The sequence below is a fragment of the Octopus sinensis genome, linkage group LG15 (genome assembly GCF_006345805.1).
Source record: "Octopus sinensis linkage group LG15, ASM634580v1, whole genome shotgun sequence".
Classification (NCBI taxonomy): Eukaryota; Metazoa; Mollusca; class Cephalopoda; order Octopoda; family Octopodidae; genus Octopus; species Octopus sinensis.
Window position 1 is genome coordinate 3198403 of NC_043011.1, and position 25028 is coordinate 3223430.

The window sequence follows — 25028 nt, forward strand, 5'->3', positions numbered from 1 at the left end:
TTTTTTAATTAAACGGACAATGCACATTTTTATATTTATTTCATTTGCCAACATTACAAAGAGGGTAGATATATAGACAGAGACGTTAATTCCATCATTAAGAACATGGTGGTAGTATGTTCTTCTCCATCTGTAGATTTTTTATCACTGAGTTCACTTTGTTATTTAGATCTATCAGTGGGGAGGGGGTTTCTATTCTTGGTTCAATCGAAACAAACAAGAATTTTTTCTATTTATAGATAGAGGAAGGGATAGTACAAATGTCAAAGCCATAAATCCATCCTCATTTTGAGAAATTTAACTTAGACATATTTGAGTGTATTATAGCAAAAGTTAGTAGGCTGAAGTTAGTGGGTTAGGGAGAATAGAGACTACTAAAGCTCTAGAGGTTTTCAATATCCCTTACCATTTAACAGCCATAATTCTGCTTGTGAATTTTAAATAAATATCTTTTTAATAATTTTCAAAAGGATTGCAATAAATTTTAGTATCTTATATAGGGATAGAAAATATAGAAATCTTTTCATATTTATATAAATATATATATATTCATTTCTATTAATATAGAATCATAGTTAGTAAATAGTGATTTATTTTATTATTGAGTTAACTTAAAAGAATATGCTAGACATAATATTTACTAACTGTAAAAAAAAACAAACTTATCAATTTAGCACATATATCAGGAGTCAATAAGATATATTAAAAAGTAATGGAAGGGAGGTAATCAAGATGAACCAGATAATTTCCCTAGATATATAGAATTGATTGCAATCCCCTATAGGAGAGTATCAAAAATTCTAATTTCACTATATTCAAATTTATTTATATATATACATAGGTGAGCACAAGTATGTATGCACACCGCATTTTGCGGTGCAGTTTAACCAAAACTGGGTATCTTATAGTCGTGATTCATATCGAGCCCTTCTGGGTATTAGCGCGCATCTACGATGAGTCTACGATTTTAAAAATAATTTACCATAATTTTTTTCCATTTTCATGCATATTTTTTTAAAGGGAAGTAACTCACTAAAAATGTCTACGATGAGTCAACGATTTTTTAAAAAATTTACCATCATATTTTTTCCATTTTTAATGCATTTTTTTGCTATTTTTTGGCTATAACTCTCTAAAAAGGCTGTATAGTTATTTCCCTTACAAACCCGAGTAACGCCGGGCAATACTGCTAGTATGAATATAAAAAAATGGAACAAAATGCAATAGAGGACAATAAAGCATTCAGACAGGTAGACAATACAAAGGTGAACAAGAAAGAAAAGTCAACAAGTTTTCCAATCTTTCCACCCCACTACCTTCTACCCTTCTCTCCTCCTTCTACATCACCAGTGTCTGGCCAGCCTTGATCTTTCTTTCTTGGCCTGACTGCTGACCACCAACACCTCTTATGTCCATCTCCTATGGTCCTGCCTTAAGGCTTTCACTTTATACACGCCAGCTCAATTTGATTTTTTCTCAGTCGAAAGACACCTGTTGTTATATTCCTGTTGTTCATATTTGTAATTATGTACCATGTTCTCTGTTTTTTTGCCTTTCTTGCTGTACACATTTGTTAGCTTTCTTACAAGAAGCCTAATGCTCTTAACTTAGACTTTTTGGGGGCAACCAGATTGAATAGTCTCAAGTGTAACTACCCGAAACTGTATGGACACCTGATAACTTGACTGAATAAAGAAGGCCATGAATGACCCGTCCTTTCTTTCCTGTCTACCTTTGTATTGTCTATCTGTCCAAATGTTTTATTGTCCTCTATTACGATTTTGTTCCATTTTTAATATTTATATATGTGCATATATATGTATATACATATATATATAAACACACACACACCACACACACACACACACATATATATATCCAGATATACATATACATAAATACATACACACACACACACATATATATATATATACATATATATATGTACATATATATACACAAACACACATATATATGCATACACACACATGCACACATATATATATATACATACTTATATACATATATATATATATGTACATTTATATGTGTGTATATATATACACACACACACATACATATGCACATATATACATATATATACACGCATGCACACTCACACACACACACACACACACACACACACATATATATATATATATATATATTTGCAGAAGTGATTGTATATCAGTTCATTAGTAAATGGGAAAATAGATACATTTCTCACATACTACATACAATAGCTAGACAAGTATAATTACTAGGCTTTTTAGCTATTTCTGCACATTTAGATAGTCGTTTTCTATTGCTATATCAATTGTTAAAAGACCATTGTCATTCCTGTCATGGAAAATGATATCAAGTTTATTATGTGATGCAAAAGTTGCATACATTCTTTACATTGTCATCTTTGAAGACAGTGACAGGTTCAGATGAGTACTGCAAAACTCAAAGATGTAGAAACTTTGTAATCAACTGTGTATTAGATCAATTTCACTATGTCCTTAGGAATTATTATTAGCAAAACTATTGTTAGTAAATGTGAAAGAAGTTAGATTCATCATCATCATCATCATCATCATTCAATAGTCTTTATAGGCGTAGGAGTGGCTGTGCGGTAAGTAGCTAGCTTGCGAACTACATGGTTCTGGGTTCAGTATCACTGCGTGGCACCTTGAGCAAGTGTCTTCTACTATAGCCTTGGGCCAACCAAAGCCTTGTGAGTGGATTTGGTAGACGGAAACTGAAAGAAGCCTGTCGTATATATGTATATATATATATATGAGTGTTTATGTTTGTGTGTCTGTGTTTGTCCCTCCAACATCGCTTGACAACCGATGCTGGTGCGTTTATGTCCCGGTATCTTAGCGGTTCGGCAAAAGAGACCGATAGAATAAGTACTAGGCTTACAAAGAATAAGTCCTGGGGTTGATGTGCTCGACTAAAGGTGGTGCTCCCTGCATGGCCACAGTCAAATGACTGAAACAAGTAAAAGAGTAAAGAGTCTTATTTTTATCACTGCACTACCGAGCAAAGATTTGCATACCTTGGCTATGTGCTATGGTTTGTTTTGATGTTATTTTCATTGTACAGAAAGCGTTTTACATAAGATGTGTGTGGTGCATAGTTGTGCTATTTTTTATATGTTATAATGGCCAATTTCAGAAACATAATTTTATTCTGGAAAAATTAACGATAGAAATGTTTTGATTAGTCAAAGTATGAGCTGTGAACATCTATGTATCTCTGCCATCGATCAATGAGATTATTTATGCCTCATTGATAAAAATTTATTCGCTTTGATGCTAAGAAATCTTTGAAAGCTGATTTCACCTCTGGTTTGGACATGAAAGTTTTATCACTTAAAAACGCGTTTAAAAAAATGGTAGTCAGTGCGTGAAAGATGAGGAGAATATGGAGGATGTGGTAAAGTCTCATATCTCAAGTCTGTGAGTTTCTGCAGCATTATTCTTGCAACATGTGACTTTGCATTATTGTGGAGCAGAATTGGGCCATGCCAATTCCCCAATGCAGGTCTCATTTTTTTGCAAGTGAGCATCCATTTCAGTGAGTTGATTGCAGTAAACATCTGCTGTAATGCTCTGATTGGCATCCAGAAAGCTGTAATGGACAACACCAATTGCAGACCACCAGACAGTCACCATAATCTGTTGCTGATGCAACTTTGGCTTTGGGAAATGTTTTGGAACTCATTACAATCAAGCCATTGACCTGATCACTTACGGTTATCATAAAGGATCCACTTTTCGTCATAAGTGACTATTCCGTCAAGAAAAGGATCATTGGTGCTTCACAGAAAGAGCATCAAGCACACTTCAAAACGCCAAACTTTTTGATTTTCATTGAGCTCATGTGGTATTCATTTATTGAGCTTTTTCACCTGTACCAATCTTCTGCAGATTCTATTAGACCGTTGCAATACCGACACCAAGTGCTTGAGACATTTCTCTGATACTTTGATGTGGGTTTTGTTCAACAATTGCTTTCAACTGTTCATTGTCAAGACCGCATGACCATCCTCTACCTTCTTTATCTTCAAGGCTCTCATCACCACTACGGAATTTCTGAAACCACCTTCGTACTGTGTGGTCACTTGTGGACCCCTCTCCCTATACTCTGTTGATATTGGCAGCAGTTTGGGAGGCATTGTGCCCAAGCTTGAACTGTTGCAAGAAAAGTAAGTGAAGGTCCTTTTTTTTATCATAATTAAGGGTGCCTATACTCCAAGAATGTTTTCGGTCTGAATTAAGTAGAAAATAATTAAAAAGCATACATCTGTTATTAAGTATGTCGAAATTCACCTAAAATATAATTAAAATACTACGATAAAATTACATTTTAAAATACAACACTTAGAGCAGCCATTATTTTCGGAACAACCTAATATATATAATTGTAATTCCTGGTGTTTTGGTTATGTACCTGTCTGTATAATTTTTAATCATACCTAATGCATCTTTTATTATTGAAACTGTTTCTGTTTTTAGACTCCACATTCAAATTCTCTCTATTTCCTGATATTTTTCTTTTTCAGAGTTTCTCTGTTTCTTTTAGAGATACATTGTCATCTGTTGGGATTGATACATCGATTAGAAGGCATTTTTTTCTTGATGATCTCTGACAACTATATCTGGTCTTTTAGCCTTGATTTCTCTATCTGCATGTATTGGTATATCCCAGAGTATTGTTGCTTTGTCATTTTCTGAGACCTTTACTGGGATATTACTATACCATCTTTTTTTCTGTTGTCATTCCATAACGTTGGCATAGCTTCCAGTGTATATAGGTCACAGCTCTGTCATGCCAGTGGATATACTCCTTCTTAGCCAGAAACAATAGGATTTATTGTTTCTTCCCCATTACCATATATTCTCCAGTTACTTGTTGGTTTTTCCTTCATTATGTGTTTCTGGTGGTTTCTTGTGGGAGAGATTTTGATCTTGGGCTGCAATTAAAAATTCTTCAGTCTCTGCTTTGAGAACTGAGTTTCTCAACCATTGTTGGGATTTTACTTTGTCTATTTATTTTCTGTTTAGCTTATGCCAGTTTTTGCCAGGAAAGGGTTTTTCTTGCCATCATTTAATCATGGTACTTTGTTGTTCCAGTTTTAGTTTAGATTTCAGTTGCTTTACAACTTTTATTGTTTACTCTTTTTCCTTATAGTTGTCAGGTACTATGACCACTTGACCACTTTCTTGTATTTTTTGGTTTTCTTAAAGACAGAAAACAGTTGTTCTGTTTTCTACATGTTTTGTGGTTATTTGTACCAATTTCCCTTAGTTCTGAATTAGATATTTCTGTAATCTTATGTTGAATATATTATGGTAATTTTCTAGTTGTTTAAGGTCTCTACCATTGTATGTATATAACCTTTTTATGCCACATTCTGGGTGATGTGTTCTAAATGCTGTCATTATTTTTCTTGTTTTCTTGTCTAATTTGTATAGTTCATTTAGTGTCCAATTAAGAGTATTGTAACTATAACTTACTACTCCGACAGCTAGAGTATTATTATTATTATTATTATTGAGTGAGAGAGCAGTGCATCCCATCAAAGTGGCACTGAGGTGAAATATATGAAGCCCAGTATACCTGTCTGAAAAGGGTACACTGGGCACATGCATCACAACTATATGTGTGCAACATGGTGATCTCATATCAAGATAAACAGCACATGACCTTGCAGGTGGGGCCCAGTTAGAATTTTCTTCTGGTTGAGTAACCCATCCTGCTCAAAAGGTCCCTGAATAAGGGTTGTTTAAGGATATTGAATGAAACACCCATGTTTCCAGAGGTGAATTATTCAAACCCCAAAGAATCCCTCTCAACACATGGCTTTGATGCTCCCCCACTACTTCTGTTCGTGATCAGAGATGCACATATCGTCAGCCACCAAGGGACATGCTCAACTGGTTAAGGTCAAACAACTGACAAGCAAATCTGTGGTATTGAGCAGAATATTTACTGTAGCCCATCTTTTATACCAAGACAAAACAATGTACATGATAACACTTCCAATCAGTTAAGATCAGAAGCCACGAGAGCCACTGCCTGGTACTGCATTATGGCATTGTTATTATTATTACTATTATTATTATAATTATTATTATTATTATTATTAGTAGTAGTAGTAGTAGTAGTAGTAGTAGTAGTTGTAGTAGTAGTAGTAGTAGTAGTAGTAGTAGTGGTTGTGGTGGTGGTGGTGGTGGTGGTGACGAGCTGGCAGAATCATTAGCATGCTGGGCAAAATGCTTCGCAGCATTTCATTGCATTCAGAGTTCAAATTTTGCTGAGGCTGACTTTGCTTTTCATTTTTTGGTGGGTTGATAAATTAAGTGCCTATTGGACACAGAGAATGATGTAATTGACAAGCACCCTCCCCCAAAATTCCTGGCCTTGTAACCATTATTATTATTATCATTATTATTTATGGGTTTTTCTTCTTCTTTCAAATTTGCTTCCATTTCTTTCCAAGTGTCTTCCCGACTCCTAGGGCAAAGAAACTCATAGTATACATTGGTAGGCCATTAAACTAAACTTAATAGTTCGTTCATTTAAAAAAAATTTTTTTTTAAAGTTAAATTAAAATACATGTGTAGTAATAGTTCTCACATCGACAATGCTCTTCTCAATACGTGTGATGTACCAGTTAAGACAATCTTTTGCACTTCTTGCAGGGATGGTAAGCCAGGGATCATTCTCATATACTTTTCGGTTCCCTTCTTGATCATTCCTAGTGCTCCTACAATCACTGGTATTATAACCGCCTTGAGATGCCGCATTTATTATTATTATTATTATTATTATTATTATTATTATTATTATTATATTATTATTATTACTACTACTACCACTTGTCTGTCTTTGTTGAGTTCAAAATGAAAAGTGATACATAGAAATTCAAATTTTTGAATTTGAATTTCTATAATTTTGAATTCTTATGTATCTCTTTTCATTTTGAACTGAACAAAGACAGGCAAGCTGTCAAAATAACGTTCAAACCAATAAAATATCTATTGTAATCACATCGCACTCTTTGTATTGTCTATTTACTTTTATGAAGAGATACAACAATCTTTTTAAAATATCATTATAATAGTGATAATAATATTCATAATAATAATAATAATAATAATAATAATAATAATAATAATAATAATAACCATTATGATTATCATTATTATTATTATAATTATTATTATTATTATTATTATTATTATTATTATTATTATTATTATTATCATTATCATTGAGTAAGAAGCAGTGCATGCCATCAAAGTGACACTGGTGTAAAATATACAAAGCCCGGTGTACCCATCATGACTACTCATCTGAAAAAGGCACGTGCATCACATCATGGTGATCTCATATCAAGATAAACTGTGCATGACCTTGCAGGTGGATCCCAGTTAGAATTTTCTTCAGGTTAAGTAGCCCATCCTGCTTAAAAGGTTCCTAAATAAGGGTTGTTTAAGGATGTTGAAAGAAACACAGATGTTTCCAGAGGTGAAGTATCAAAACTCCAAAGAATTCCTTTCAGCACATGGCTATGATGCTCCCCTACTACTTCTGCTCATGATCAGAGATGCACATATCATCAGCCACCTTGGGACATGCTCAAATGGTTAAGGTCAAACAACTGACAAGCAAATCTGTGGTATTGAGCAGAATATTTGCTGTAGCCCATCTTTTATACCAAGACAAAACAATGTACATGATGACACTTCCAATCAGTTAAGATCAGAAGCCACAAGAGCCACTGCCTGGTACTGCATCAGGGCATTTATTATTATTACCATTATTATTATCATTATTATTATTATTATTATCATTATTATTATCATTATTATTATTATTATTATTATTATTATTATTATTATTATTATTATCATTATTACCATTATTATTATCATTATTATTATTATTATTATTTATTATTATTATTATTATTATTATTATTGAGTGAGAGAGCAGTTCATGCCATCAAAGTGACACTGGGGTAAAATATACGAAGCCCAATATACCCATCATGACTACCCGTCTGATAAGGGTACACCAGGCACATGCATCACAACAATATGTGCACGACATGGTGATCTCATATCAAGATAAACAGCACATGACCTTGCAGGTGGGGCCCAGTTAGAATTTTCTTCAGGTTGAGTAGCCCATCCCGCTCAAAAGGTCCCTGAATAAAGGTTGTTTAAGGATGTTGAAAGAACCACCCATGTTTCCAGAGGTGAATTATTCAAACCCCAAAGAATCCCTCTCAACACATGGCTATGATGCTCCCCCACTACTTCTGCTCATGATCAGAGATGCACATATCGTCAGCCACTAGGGACATGCTCAACTGGTTAAGGTCAAACAACTAACAAGCAAATCTGTATTATTATTATCATCATTATTATTATTATTATTGAGTGAGAGAGCAGTGCATGCCATCAAAGTGACACTGGGGTAAAATATACGAAGCCCAGCATACCCATCTTGACTACCCATCTGATAAGGGTACACCAGGCACATGCATCACAACCATATGTGCGCGACAGGGTGATCTCATATCAAGATAAACAGCACATGACCTTGCAGGTGGGGCCCAGTAAGAATTTTCTTCAAGTCGAGTAGCCCATCCTGCTCAAAAGGTCCCTGAATAAGGGTTGCTTTAGGATGTTGAACGAAACACCTATGTTTCCAGAGGTGAATTATTCAAACTCCAAAAATCCCTCTCAACACATGGCTATGATGCTCCCCCACTACTTCTGCTCGTGATCAGAGATGCACGTATTGTCAGCCACTAAGGGACATGCTCAACTGGTTATGGTCAAACAACTGACAAGCAAATCTGTGGTATTGAGCAGAATATTTGCTGTAGCCCATCTTTTATACCAAGACAAAACAATGTACATGATGACACTTCCAATCAGTTAAGATCAGAAGCCATGAGAGCCACTGCCTGGTACTGCATCAGGGCATTTATTATTATTACTATTATTATTATCATTATTATTATTATTATTATTATTATTATTATTATTATTATTATTATTATTATTATTATTATTATTATTATTATTATTATTATTATTTTTATTATCTTAGTGATCATACTCTACGCTTTCCCTGCACAGCTAATTAGCACAGCTTTGTGGGAATAGAGTACAGGTGTTGCGGTAGTTTGGTTTTATATTTTCTATAGTTTTGACAATACATGATGATATATTTTTCAGTGCCTTGTGGTGATATTACCAATACATTGTGCATGGAATTAGGATTACAGATTTGCTGATATATATTGTTATTAATAATTCCCAAGGCAACTATTATTATGCAAATCATTTCCCTTTCCATTCTCTACATTTTTGGTTATCTTTATTTCCAAATTCTATATAAATATATAGAGATATTTTCTCTAGTTCTTCAAGAGATTTGTTATCCTCTTATATGACTGATTTATCAATCAGCAAACACTTCATTTTATGTTTGTTTTTATTAGCCATAGCTTCGTCAATTTGAATTGATATATCCCAGAGTATGGTCACCTTACCATTCTCTGATTCCTGCCTCAATTCTCTGTATACATGTGTATGTACTACCCCCACCCTCTGCCTACCCACAAACCCCGACTCTACCCCCACCCTCTGCCTACCCACAAACCCCCAACTCTACCCCAACCCTCAGCCGAACCCACACCCCACCCATGCTTTTCCCACTCTCTCCTCCCCCACCTCCCAACAACATCACACCACACCACACTACACCATACAACATTACACATCACAGCACAACACACCACCCACACACGTCCAGACCACTCCAGACCACCAGCCCTCTTTCACATGCACATACATACTCTCTTATACACACACGCACCTTCGTGTTGGGGGTCATCTTTACTTTATCCCCCCAACTTTCCCTCTCGTGTGTGACCCTTCTGTCTGAGTCAGTCACCATGATAGATCATTAGCCACTACACACATTTTTTTCTCTCCTTGTTTTTTCTGTGTTCCTTTCTGTAGAAGAGCGTAGGCTCGAAACATAAAGAACTTTTTCTATTCCTGAGCGTTATACTAATACATCTGTTTGTTTTGTACACCACCTGTCTTCGTCTTTTATTTGTTTTGTAAACTCTCCCTGTATAGACATATGTACATATGTGTGTGTGTGAGAGAGAGAGGGCATGACTGTGTTGCAGTGTGTGTGTGCATACGTGTGTGTGTATGTCTGAGTCGCTGTGTGTCAGTGTGTGTATGTTTATGCATGTGTGGGTATGTGTGTATATGTACATGTATGTGTGTGTGTATGTCTGTGTCACTGTGCCTCTGTGTGTGTGTGTCTGGAGACACATGGCTTAGTGGTTAGAGTGTTGCACTCATAATCATAAGATTGTGGGTTTGATTCCTGGACTAGGTGACACATTGTACTCTTGAGCAAAACACTTTATTTCAAATTGCTCCATTCCACCCAGCTGGCAAAGGTAAGTAATCCTGCAACAGGCCACGTAGGAACATATATGCAACAGAATTCAGAAAACCAATCTTTTGAACCTAAGATCTTGGAAAGATCTTTGATACTTTGTGATATATATATATATATATGTTATGTAACTCCATGTGTCTTCTTTTAATTATATAAATTATTCTAAAACTGTATATTCTTTCAATGAAAACACAGCTGCCATCATTGATACCTGCTACTCACACCTCAAACTGGATACACTGGCCCAGTCTCAGTTCAATTACTTCACTTCCTCCCCACCCTGGGTTTGCTGCACTGGCCAAGGAGGTAGACAAACGCCTCATCTTTTCACTCACATTTATCTTAATTTTCCTCCTGTCACGTGCCGATTCACATTGTCATTTGACAACCTTCTACTTCTACAAATATCCTCTTAAATGAGACAACATAAACACACAAAACAAAATTCTTTGTTATTCTTTATTATTATTATTATTATACTGATCTGCATTTGGGAATCTTTTTAAAATCATTATTCTTGGGTTGCTGATTTTAAATATCTAAACCATTTTGCTCTTTCACATAAGGATGTTGAATAAAATACTAATTAATAATAATAAAAAAAATTGTGAATTTTTAATAAATTGTTACTTTATTAAGATGAAGCAAGTAATCAAGGAAAAGCACACTTTGTTAGTTTTAAGAACACATGTTTTCCAAATCAACATGAAATGAACCACGTTCGTCTGGAAATGAATCAGAATAATCAAGATCAAACCAAATGAATGTAAAAAATATGCTTCTAATGGTTAGCCTACATATTGTTTCAAAGGAAGGAGGACTGCTTTGGTTTCAGCTTGTGTTGTGCACTGGGACCATCATGTCTCAATGACCAGCAGTTATCTGCCATCGTACTGACATTCCATTTGCCCCGGTATCGAGTTTCTATGATGCAAATGTTTGAATGAAATCGCTCTCCCTGTTCCTCACTGTATGTTCAATAGGGCCAGAAATATTTGAACAAGAAACTAAAGAATCCTCTTTCTCAAAGAACTGAGTGAATCCTGCTTTATAAAGATTGTACCAAGTGAATGTTGTTCCAGGAGCTAGAAGCTTGTGTTCCTGCAGTGTAGGGCCAAGTAACTGTGCTTCTTTCTTTTGGAAGGTTAAGGTCTCTAACCAAGTCATTGAGTTCAACTTGGTTGAAGAATTTGGGATCGTCATTTGTTGGTGGCTCCTAGTTTATTTCCATCTCATCAGTATCCCTAGTATCAGACTCTGATGAAATATCCTGTGTCTCAGGTGGCACAGGTAGAGGAATATAATCTGAGTGTGGAACAGGTCTTATTGCTGAAGGAATATTTGGGTATATTATGCAATCTTTATTCTTCTTGTTGAATCCAGCTACTTTGTCATACAAAATCATCATAATGGTTCATCTGCTCCCGCCATACCATTGGTACTCCAAAGGGCATACATTTAAGGTTTCCAAAGGATCATATTTGAAGTTTACTGAAGCAAATCTTGCAAATTTTGTGAGGTGGAAATGGCTTGTCCTGGTCTCCCAGTTTGCAGCCAGAATAAGCTAAATAGCAGCACTTCAACAAAGGAGTAATATTGCTCCGGGAATATGAAGGGGTTGAATTGCCTGCAGACATTGCAGAATATCTCTGGTGAATTGATGCAGCTTCTAGACATATTCATAGACTGAAAATAAAGAAAAATATATTAGACTTAACATTTGAGTCAATATAAGGTAAGCATTTTAATTTATCATTTACTTATGTTATACAAGAAGCGAAAAGTAACGATTCCATATAACTTGACAACCTGATGTAATAGAGATGAATAAAAAGTACAATGACTCATTATTTTTCATATATATTCAGAAAAAGATAGCATACGGCCAATACAAAAATCATGCAGACCAGTGTTGTTGTTGTTGTTGTTATTATTATTATTATTATTATTATTTTATGTTTGACTTTTGCTTTGTATTTGTACAAGTTGACTCTCAGGTCTCACCCAGAGACTTCAAGAGACAACAAGTTAATAGTTCAAGTTGGTGTTATGCCTAAGGTGTCAGATATTTGGTTTTGCATATAATATTATTCTACAGAATGTTTAAGAAAACATAAGAAAATTATGAGTTTGAGTTTAAATTTCAGATTACATAGACAGTATTTTATGAAGGATATGGGCAATTCTCATGAGCACTATCTTGAATTTCTGCCATTTTAGGTTTTCCTGGTATCTGAGCTAGGTAGGAATCAGCCCTTTTGCTATCATTCCTAGGGCACCTATGACAAGTATTGTTTTAGTCTTGAGGTTCCACATTTTGCTATTCACTATGTAGAATGTCATCCAGCTCCAAAATCCCTAAATATCTATACCCACTACCATTGGGTTCACCCATGGTCTCTCCTGATGGTAATCGCAATCCTCTGCAGACTGCTTTCTTCCCTCTTTTCGTATTAAGTACTGAGCATTTGGTAAACCCAAATTCCATACTGATGATCCTACCACACTTCTGGACTTTTTTTCAGGTTTCCCAAACAATTTCAGGTCATCCATAAACAGAAGATAGTTCAGTGATGGGCCTTTCTTTCCACATCGGTAATCCATCTTGACTTTCCTAAAAGTCATTGTTATGTATATTAATGTAACTACAAAAAGTAATGGAGAAAACGAGTCACTTTGGGAGATTTCCCTTTTAATATTAACTTCTCCAAGGAATACATTACTTGAATACAATTTGGTTTTCCACTCTTTCATGCTATGCATCAGAGAATTTGTGATGTTGTCATCAACGCCAAACATCTGCATTCATTCAACAATCCAAGAATGAGGCCTCATATCATATGCCTTCTTAAAGTCAATCCAAGCTATAGACATGTTTGTATGATGTTTTTTACGATGCCTCAAAGCTGTTTTATCAATGACCAGGTGATCCTTGGTATCTGAGAACTCTTCTTACATCCTTTTTGTTCCCTTGGTAGTATTTCTTCCTGTGTCAGGAAAGTGTATGTCTTTGCCACACATATTCCAGTGAGTATGTTCCAGATTATGTTTAGACATGCTATGGGACAGTAGTTTCCCACAATATTTCCCTTTCTTCTATCTTTCATTACAAGTGTTGTCCTCCCAGTCACTATCCACGTGGGGTCTGTACCTTTCTGGACACACTCATTCAATTGGGCTGCTAGTTTTTCATGCACTGTGTGACATCTCTTCTGCTTTTAGTAGAAAGGATTATAATTATAATTATAATTATAATTATCATTATTATTATTATTGTTATTATTATTATTGAGTGAGAGAGCAGTGCATGCCATCAAAGTGACACTGGAGTAAAATATATGAAGCCCAGTTTACCCATCATGACTACCCGTCTGATAAGGGTACACTAGGCACATGCATCACAACCATATGTGCGCGACATGGTGATCTCATATCAAGATAAACAGCACATGACCTTGCAGGTGGGGCCCAGTTAGAATTTTCTTGTGGTCAAGTAACCCATTCCACACAAAAGGTCCCTGAATAAGGGTTGTTTAAGGATGTTGAATGAAACAACCATGTTTCCAGAGGTGAATCATTCAAACCCCAAAGAACCCTTCTCCACACATGGCTATGATGCTCCCCCACTACTTCTGTTCGTGATCAGAGATGCAAATATCATCAGCCACTAAGGGACATGCTCAACCGGTTAAGGTCAAACAACTGACAAGCAAATCTGTGGTATTGAGCAGAATATTTGCTGTAGCCCATCTTTTATACCAAGACAAAACAATGTACATGATAACACTTCCAATCAGTTAAGATCAGAAGCCACGAGAGCCACTGCCTGGTACTGCATCAGGGCAGTTATTATTATTATTATTGTTGTTATTATTATTATTATTATTATTGAGTGAGCAAGCAGAGCATGCCATCAAAGTGACACTGGGGTAAAATATACGAAGCCCAGTATATCCATCATGACTACCCGTCTGATAAGGGTACACCAGGCACATGCATCACAACCATATGTGCGCGACATGGTGATCTCATATCAAGATAAGCAGCACATGACCTTGCAGGTGGAGCCCAGTTAGAATTTTCTTCAGATCGAGTAACCCATCCCGCTCAAAAGGTCCCTGAATAAGGGTTGTTTAAGGACGTTGAACGAAACACCCATGTTTCCAGAGGTGAATTATTCAAACCCCAAAGAATCCTTCTCAACACATGGCTATGATGCTCCCCCACTACTTCTGCTCGTGATCAGAGATGCAATATCATCAGCCACTAAGGGACATGCTCACTGGTTAAGGTCAAACAACTGACAAGCAAATCTGTGGTATTGAGCAGAATATTTGCTGTAGCCCATCTTTTATACCAAGACAAAACAATGTACATGATAACACTTCCAATCAGTTAAGATCAGAAGCCATGAGAGCCACTGCCTGGTACTGCATCAGGGCATAAGCAGAGCATGCCATCAAAGTGACACTGGGGTAAAATATACGAAACCCAGTATACCCATCATGACTACCCGTCTGATAAGGGTACACCAGGCACATGCATCACAACCATATGTGCGCGACATGGTGATCTCATATCAAGATAAGCAGCACATGACCTTGCAGGTGGAGCCCAGTTAGAATTTTCTTCAGATCGAGTATTATTATTATTATTATTATATTATTATTATTATTATTATTATTATTATTGAAGGTGCATAGCCTAGTGGTTAGGGTGTCGCACTCACAATCGCTAGATCGTGATTTCAGTTCCTAGATCAGGTGGTGCATTGTGTTCTTGAGCAAGACAATTTATCTCATGTTGCTCTGCAAGCCCTTCAATATCTGATGGATGGTACACTGTGCCTATGTCCAGATAACATTGATTTGATGGAGGGAGTGAGCTAATGTGCAGCACCAACATTTGATCACTATAAGCAAATCATTTGTACAAGATTTTCAGCAAAAGCTGCACACTCATACATTGTCTTCAACAGGAGAGTCCATCATTATTATTATCATCATCATCATCATCATTATTATTACTATTATTATTATTATTATTATCATTATTATTATTATTATATTATTATTATTATTATTATTATTAAGGTAGAGAGATAGCGGAAGCATTAGCACACTAAACAAAATGCTTAAGTGACATTTCATCAGCCTTTATTTTCTGAGTTCAAATTCCACCAAGGTTGACAGCCTTTCATCCTTTCCGGCTTGATGAATTAAGTCCCAGTTGAGCCCTGGCACTCAAAATTTCAGTTCTTGTGCCTGTAGCAGAAATAAATTTTATATAATTACAATGTCTGGCTGAGTATGAAAAGCCTTTTTAGTCCCTTTTCCAGTAGGAATCGTGTTTATATCTGTTCTTAATTTGTATTGAGGACTTTCTGAATAATTGTTGCTGAACCAAGTTAAAAGTTTTTCTGCACTACACCTACTCTGAGGTTTAAGGTAGAGCTTTACAAGCTATGCTTTCAAAGCCTTTGTTATTGTTCCTAATAATAATTGGAAAATTAACTTCTTTGTTAGCTTCTTTGTTCCAGCATTTGTGAATTAGTATAACACTCAAGTTTTACCTTTTTATTTTCCTTGATTTTGATATTAAATGAGGCATTTTGCACCTATTACAAAATACAATTTCTTCTTCTTATCAATGACTATAACATCTGGTTTGGTTTGTTCTATTCTCCATCTATTTTGTATAAGAAAGTTTCATAAACTAACATCATCCTATCTGAAGATTTTTATTTCGATCTCACAAAATGGGTTTTGCTCCAAACCTTTTCTAAAAATTCCATTGTTTTAAGACAGAATACCAGACTCAATTTTTATAATTCTACTACTTTCTTAGCACTTATTATTACCCTTTATCTTTGCCTTCTTTTTCAGTATAAATGATTGACATCTGATTAGAGATGTTTCAGTGTTGTGAGCTGCTCCCTTGTTTCTTCCTTGATAACCTTTAGCTCATCCCTTTTCTGCTGAATACTTCCAGCTCTATACCTTATTAATGACACATTCCCTTCAAGTTGATACATTATATATTTCCCACATTCAACCTAGATTTTAGAATATATTTTATTGCACAAAAATATTCTTTAATGAGGACTTCCTTCATTTCTGTAATACTTTCCACTATTTCTAGATACTTATGTGTTTCCTCTACAGTTAAAGATTTTATATTCTCCCTGCAAGGTAAATTCCAGTTCAACATTTCACATGATTTCCCGCCATCTTCATCTACACATTAATACATTTCTCAATTGCAAATATCACCTCCATATCACTACTAAATCTTCTTATGTTTTGCACAAGGGAATCTATTCAATTCTTGTATTTGCCACAAGGCTTTTAGTCACCCATAAACAGGAGATAATTCACTGCCCCCCCCCCCATTCTTTCCCAGTAAATATCGCTTCTTATCTTCACATATAACTGATAAAGGAATTAGGGCAATTTAAATCAAGATAGAAGAAAAGAAACTATCGTCTTAAAATATTCTTCCTTCTAGTCTATGCATCTACTAATTATACCTCTCCAGAAGTCAACACTATTTTCTGATGTTACACTGCACTTTCTAACAGACATCTAACTTTTCTGAGATCTTGAGCAGTCTGAGGCACTGCTTGATCCATGAGTGTGGGACTAGATCATGTACCTTTTTATAATCAATCCACATAAAGTATAGATTTATCAATGTATTTCTGCAAATCTTCAAAACCATCATATTGACCATTAACCCTTTTGTTACCAACCCGGCTGAAACCGCCTCTGGCTCTGTAGAACGAATGTCTTGTTTTCATAAGTTTTGAATTAAAATCTTCCACCAAACCTTAGTCACAATTTATGTTCCTAACACTAGCTGAATGATTACTAAGTTAATTTCACTAAATTCTTTGTTATATTTAAAGTAATTGAAACAAACACAGAGCATCTCAAAATAAATACAGTAACGAAAGGGTTAAATGGTTTTTTGTGTTCCATTGCTCATTTTCCAACAAATTTTTGTGTTCATCAAGTACTAAATGTTTCTCATATGTTGGTATAACTCTTCTGCAATTATTCCTGTTAGGTGGTTTTACATAAATGGTAGGTATGTAATTAGTCAATAATTTGAAGGTAACATTTCCTTTCAATTTGTCTTCCAGTATCAGACAAGTTCTTCCTCGTTGCTAACCATAGTGGTACATTCTTCCTTTGAGAAATACCCATTTAGTTATACCATTATGGTTTCATGAAGGTATATAAATTCTTACAGCCAGTAACCATGAATGAGAATTCATCCAGTAAATTTTCACTTAGTTCCTTTCAGATATTTGCTTTCATGATGGTCAAATTCTTCTGTGGAGGCACATGGCCTAGTGGTTAGAGCGGCAGATTCGTGGTCGAGGGATCGCAGGTTCGAATCTCAGACCGGGCGTAGTGTGTGTTTATGAACAAAACACCTAAGCTCCACGTGGCTCCGGCAGAAGGTAATGGCGAACTTCTGCTGACTCTTTCGTCACAACTTTCTCTCACTCATTCCTCCTGCATCTTGCAGCTCACCTGCGATGGACTGGCATCCTGTCCAGGTGGGGAACCTATACGCCAAGGAAACTGGGAAACCGGCCCTTATGAGCCAGGCATGGCTCGAGAAGGAACAAACAAAACAAAAACAAATTCTTCTGCACCTTAATATTTTGATTCTAATTTTCCACTTGCTTCATCCACTGTACTTCATCATTTTGTTTAGCGTTTTTCCCAAAATTTCTCTTCAAAATAGTTTACTTTTTTTTGCAGTTAGTCTTATGTTCTCATTTCTCTCATTTCAAATTGTCTTTTCTGGTTTGATTAAAAAAGGTAATTTTACATACATTGATTGTGTCCCTGTTACCTTTCTAATTTTGGCAATTTTTACCTTTACTGTGTCAGAATCACTAGGGTATCAGAATAAAGTGTCTTTAGATATTTGTTCCAAGTATGTACATTTTGAGTTCAAATCCTGTGAAGGCCAACTTTGCTTTTTATTCCTCAATGGGATAATAGAATAGAGTCAAGTACTGGTGTGGTTGACTAACCACATCTCAGAATTGCTGGCCTTATTCCTAAATTAGAAACAATTATCATCATCCTCATCGTTGTCGTTGTTGTCATTGTTGTTGTTATTATTGTCATTATTGTTTTCATATCCATATTGCTGTGACCATAAACATCATCCCAATAATTTAATCTCTTTTTGTACAAATTTCTCTGATGATCGTTTCAAATTTTATTTATTAATATTCAGTCATTTTTGGTAAAAACAGAGTTTAATTAAATTTAATTAAATGTGGGTTTAAATTAGGGAAAACTGCCATTTTCCCTGTTGTCTGCATTTGCCACTGGACTGCAAAAGAAACGCAATGTTTTCAAATGTTATTTTTTATGCGGTAAATTCTGAAAATTATTTCAAGGATGTAAGTGTAAATATTCCAAGACATACTGGTTTATGGCTGAGACCCAAATTGCAGGTAACCTTTCAACTTACCCTGAAACGAGATTCCAAAACACAGCTGAGTTGAATGCAGTGGGTGGCAGTTGCAAACAGTTGTCTTGAAAACCGAAATGCACGTGCATCTCATGGAGGTTATGGGTATAAAAGTCAATTTGAACTGTGTTCCTGGAATTTGTAATTTCATTGCATCAGGTATGACCCCGATTGTCAGGAGCACAGAGAGAATAAGCTATTGGCCAATTGCAAGCAGGGCAGCATGTCCTGCTTGCTGTGAAAGCTTACAATGTCCGTGTCAGCACCATCTGTCACCTGCAACAGTGATACAACAACACCAACAGCACTGCAGACCATGCCAGCAGTGGGCACCCCTGGGTGACCATGCCCAGGCAGGACTGCTTCATCCACTTGCAACACCTCTGTGATTGCTTCAGACTGGCCAGCATGACCGCTTGTGAGACCATTGACACTGGACAGTGATCCATCAGTGATTACATGGTACGACATCGACTGGCCACCAACCACCTGCAATTGCCATCATCCTGCTCAAGAGCCTGTCCTCACCATCCACCACTGTCAAGCACATCTACAATGGGCTACAGAGCACTGAAATTGGTGGTATCAACAATGGAAGATGATAGTCTTCTCTGATGAGAGCCAGTACTATGTTTCCACCTCAGATGGTAGAGTGTGGGTGTGGTATAGAAGGCAGAGAGCTGGCAGAAACGTTAGCATGCCGGGCGAAATGCTTAACAGTATCTCGCTTGTCGTTACGTTGTGAGTTCAAATTCCGCCGAGGTTGCCTTTGCCTTTCATCCTTTCGAGGTCGATAAATTAAGTACCAGTTACACACTGGGGTCGATGTGATCGACTTAATACCTATGTCTGTCCTTGTTTGTCCCCTCTGTGTTTAGCCCCTTGTGGGTAATAAAGAAATAGGTATAGGAGGGGGTGAACGCTACAGTGATGCATAATCATGAAGAGAGATTATGGGGTGGCCAAAGCTATAGGCCTGAATTAGAGAACTGGGCCCTATGTGTTCCAAAATGTTGGTGGAGGAAGAAGGATTGGCATTACAGTGCAGTGCTACGTTGACCCGATCCTAAGACCTCACATTGTGCCCTTCTTTGTGCGTCACCATAGCCACGTGTTCCAGCAGGATAATGCTCCCTCCCACATGGCCAGGGTCACGATAGACTCCCTGCATCGGTACAACATGGGAACCATGCCATGGCTGGCTCTCAGCCTAGATTTGAACCCAATCGAACACCTGTGGGATGAAATGCAGAGACAGCTGAACCAGGTGGTCCCAAGGCCAACAACTCATGTGGAACTGGAGGAAGCTTTCCTCAGGGTGTTGGCATAGGTGTCAATGGCTTTGGGAACCACATCATGCACTCCATGTACCGATGCTGTATGGCTGTTTTTAACACCCAGGAAAGGCATACACAGTACTGAACATGTCACACCCTACAATCTCAATGTGCTGTATCCGCCCACTACCAGAACACATGACAATAACCCATAGACTGTGGCCAAAGTGCATCCAAGAAATCAACTTTATCAGATTTATCAAAATTTATCTCTGACATAAAGAAATTAAAACATATTTCAGTCACACACGTCTCATGTTTCTTTATTCGGTGTATTCAGATAGTCAACAAATCGTTTGATGAGAGGGGTGGTGTGAGGCAGTCATTCAAACCATGGTAGCAGAGCAAGGAGGTTATTACTTGCCTCGAGACTTTGCTTAGTAAAGTGATAAGTAGTTTTATCTGCATTTTTTTTCAATGGCTAACAACATCACTGCTATGAATAGAATTAACACTGAAGAACATGTAACAACAAAAACAACAACACAGCCAGTTTTAAAACAAGTCAACCAGCTTTTTACATCCACAAATAACATCACCATTAACAAGATAACGACCATTAAAAAGATTTGGAAGCTACATTCAGCTAAAGCAACATGGGGGTTTATTAATGCCTGGCCATTGAACTTTGTCCCAGGAAACATCTGACTGGGTTGGAGCATATACTGTTTAGTTTCCACTGGAAGGGACAGATTCTGCAGCAGGAAACGTTCCCGTTGCCATTGTCCACTATAACAAAGTATTTTGAGATGCTGAGACTGATAATGGAATGCATAGGCATATTCTAAGGTTTCTGAATGACAAGGACGGTAAAGAGATGTAGTTGCTATTCATGTGATTTGAATTTTCACAGCTCATTTGAGTCAAGCATGGACAAAGTTGAGCATTTGCAATCTGCACTCTACCAACTGAATCATGTGGTCAACTTAAGGTCAACCATTATAGAGTATTGAAAAGATATAAGTGATGCTGGGCTGAAGCAATTCTCGGTGTTGATGTGGGCAAACTGGACAGTCTCTCCTGGAGGTCATATAGGTCAGAGATCATAGATATTTTTCTAAAAAGTTCTTCCCTTGGGACCACTTGCTTGGGATACATATTATAAACATAATCATGCTGAAGTTTCCAGCAACTGAACATATTTGAGATGCACTCAGAATGATGAAAGCATTTGACATACACTCACACAGTGACTATGTTTTCTAATTAGTGAGTTTATATCAAACAGTTGTTGTTACATGCAGGGTGGATTTGACTCTCAGATGAGTATATTGTGAAAATAGACCTACCACCTACACTTGGTATAAGAGAGCTGGTACTCTTCAACTCCTTGGTGAAAATGGCAAAAGACATTGTGTGGTTGCCAAACTCGAAAGGTTTGAGGACAAATTTTTCTCCCAGATGATGCCCTCTTTAGTTTCAAGTATCACTTTAAAAGGGAGATGAAAGTGACAAGGGAGGAGCTGCATTCTAATAAAAAATTTTAACATTAGATGAGAGAGACAAAATTAGCATGGCTAAAGGGATTGGCTTGAAACTCTAAGCTGCTGGCAAAACAAAGGGAAGGCACTTACTTTCAGTAGACCAAGATAATCTGAAATAACACATTATGGGGTCCCCACTATTTTCTGGATACTTTCTTAGTATTTATTTTGTTGTTCGTTTCTATTACTGCTTTTTTTGTTGTCTATTTATTAATGTGATTCTATTGTTATTGTTGATCTCATAATTTCCATTATATTTCTGGTAGTTTTTCTTTTTATTTTGCCTTTGCACTGTCCTCCCAGATTTGAGCCTTTGGGGCTAATAAAAAGGATGATGCTGATGATGATGATGATGATGATGATGATGATGATGATGGTGGTGGTGGTGGTGGTGGTGGTGGGGTGGTGGTGGTGGTGGTGGTGGTGGTGGTGGTGGTGATGATGATGACGATGATGATCACGACGACGACGATGATCACGACGACGATCATCATCATTATCATCATCATCATCATTTCTGTGTTTAGTGTTGTTAGCACCAATAAAAATTCTATGGTTATTTTAAAAGTTATAAGTTAGTCGGAAGCTTTTTAAAGAACCATGAAGTTTATATAATTTCTTTTCAAATAATCATTTTTTTCCAAACATTTGATTGTAAGATGGTGTAAAAGTCCACATAGGTTGTATTGGATGTACAGCCTATGGAGACAACATTTCTGAAACCTATAGCCTTGTTATACACTTGTCACCACTTATGCCCAGAGAGTTGTTATCTATTTTTCACTTCACATCAAAAACGTAAACAATCTTAATCATGGAACAAAATCAATGACATTATCTTGCTATAATACTATTTTACTACTGTACACCTACATTAATAAAACATCAACAAATCCTAATACACCCGATTACAGCCTAATTCTTAAATAAAAAAAATGTTCATGTGGGTAGACTTGAACCTGTATCCCAGTTGACCAAAGTACAAGCTGCAGACATAGGGCTGTGGTTTCTAAAAATTGCATTACTAATACTGGTGCAGATATGACTATGGTTAAAAGTTCCCTTTCTTAGTCAAATGCTTCTCGGTTCAGTTCCATTTCTATAACTTCGAGCTGACTATTACCCTCAAGCCTCATGTGGGATTTGGTAGATAGAAGCCATATAAAGCCTCTCTTTCTCTATCCATCTCTCTCTCTCTTTCTCTCTCACACACACAAGCACACACATAAACACACACACACACACATACACTCATATATGAAGCAATGTGTGTGCTAACATATTTGCATTTATGTGACTTGAAACTAGTGCTGTTGTTTATGTAATGTAACATAAGCAGTTCAACAAATACACAAAGCAAAAAAAATGTATTAGTTTAAATATTGGAATTGATTTGTTTACTGAAATTCTTGAAGATTACTGATGATTGGATTGTGGCACCAATTTAGTGAAAGACTAAACAACGAATATATATATATATATATATATATATATATATATATATATATATGTATGTATATATAGGCATAAGAGTGGTTGTGTGGCAAGTAGCTTGCTTCCCTACACCATTGCACATCCACCCACAAATACCTTCCCACTCACCACACACTAGCAACAGACACGTTTCAGCACCCCTATCACACACCATTATCCACACACTCACACACAATCTTCAATAGCATCACCATACATACCACAATACAAGCAGCTCTGTATGATGCCTAACTCAGTACACACATCACACACCATCAACTGCACTCTCACACCCACACAAACACATAATACTTGAACACAGAAAAAATATATATATATTAGGTTCTGGGTTCAGTCCCACTTTGTGACATCTTGGGCAAGTGTCTTCTACTATAGCCTTAGGCCAACCAAAGCCTTATGTATGTATGTATGTATGTATGTACATACATTGTGAGCCGCTCTCCGGCTATCTATCTGCAGCTTTATATAGCTATAGTAAGACCTCACCTAGAATTTGCATCACCGGTGTGGAACCCCTATCTTGCCCAGGATATTAATCGTCTGGAAGTCGTTCAGCGACGTGCAACCAAAAGAATACCCTCCATCAGGCATTTGCCATATTCTGAACGCCTTACTTCCCTGGGCATGGACACATTGAAACTCCAACCTCTGGCAGCTGACTTGGCAGACACCCATAAAATTATTAACCATCTTACAAACAATAACTCTGAGCACCTTTTCAAACTCTACCCGTCTAACACCCGTGGCCATATTTACAAATTCAGAAAACAGCACAGCTCCCATGGCTTTAGGAAACATTTTTTCATGCTGAGAGTTGCTGAAGCATGGAACAAACTGCCGGCATCAGTTGTTAGTTTGTCGGAGCACTACATCCTTCAAAACTTCTATGCTTCTTGAAATTCGCCAACACTACACCTGATTTTCTCCCCTCCATACACACACAAGCATGTATCTGACACACATTGTTTGCTTTCCAGACATTTGTACATTACTGCATACACTTTATACGCACTTTCTGACAAGTTGTGGTGCACCTGAGCACTGTATACAATAATTTCATTATTATTATATTATTATATATATATATAAGCACTAGGCATACAAAGAATAAGTCCTGGGGTCAATCTGTTCAACTAAAGGCAGTACTCCAACATGGCTGCAGTCAAATGACTGAAACAAGTAAAAGATTAAAAGAATATATATATATATCTATGTATATGTATGTATAAGTATATATATATATATATATATATATATATATATAATATATATATATATATATATATAGGCGCAAAAGTGGTTATGTGGCAAGTAGTTTGCTTCCCAACACCATTACACATTTCAACGTGATATGGCTTACAGCCATATCATGTTGAAAGCACCGGTTCTCATCCAATCACCAAAGTTAAGCAACGTTGAGCTTAGTTAGTACTTAGATGGGTGACCGCTTGAGAAACCTAGGTGCTTTAAGTGTCACACATTTTAAACAGTGGTGCATCAGCATGGCCGCAGTTCTGAGCTGAAACTAGAGAGAGAAAAAAGAATATATATGTATATATATATATATCATCATCATCATCATCATCATCGTTTAACGTCCGTTTTCAGCGCTAGCACGGGTTGGACGGTTCGACCGGGGTCTGGGAAGCCAGGAGCCGCTCCAGGCTCCAGTGTGATCTGGCAGAGTTTCTACGGCTGGATGCCCTTCCTA

General features: G+C 36.7%; 1 pseudogene; it reads left to right on the top strand.

The window, feature by feature from the left end:
- The first annotated feature begins 24671 nt into the window (after positions 1-24671).
- On the top strand, positions 24672-24790 carry LOC115220074 (annotated as a pseudogene).
- The last annotated feature ends 238 nt before the right edge of the window (positions 24791-25028 follow it).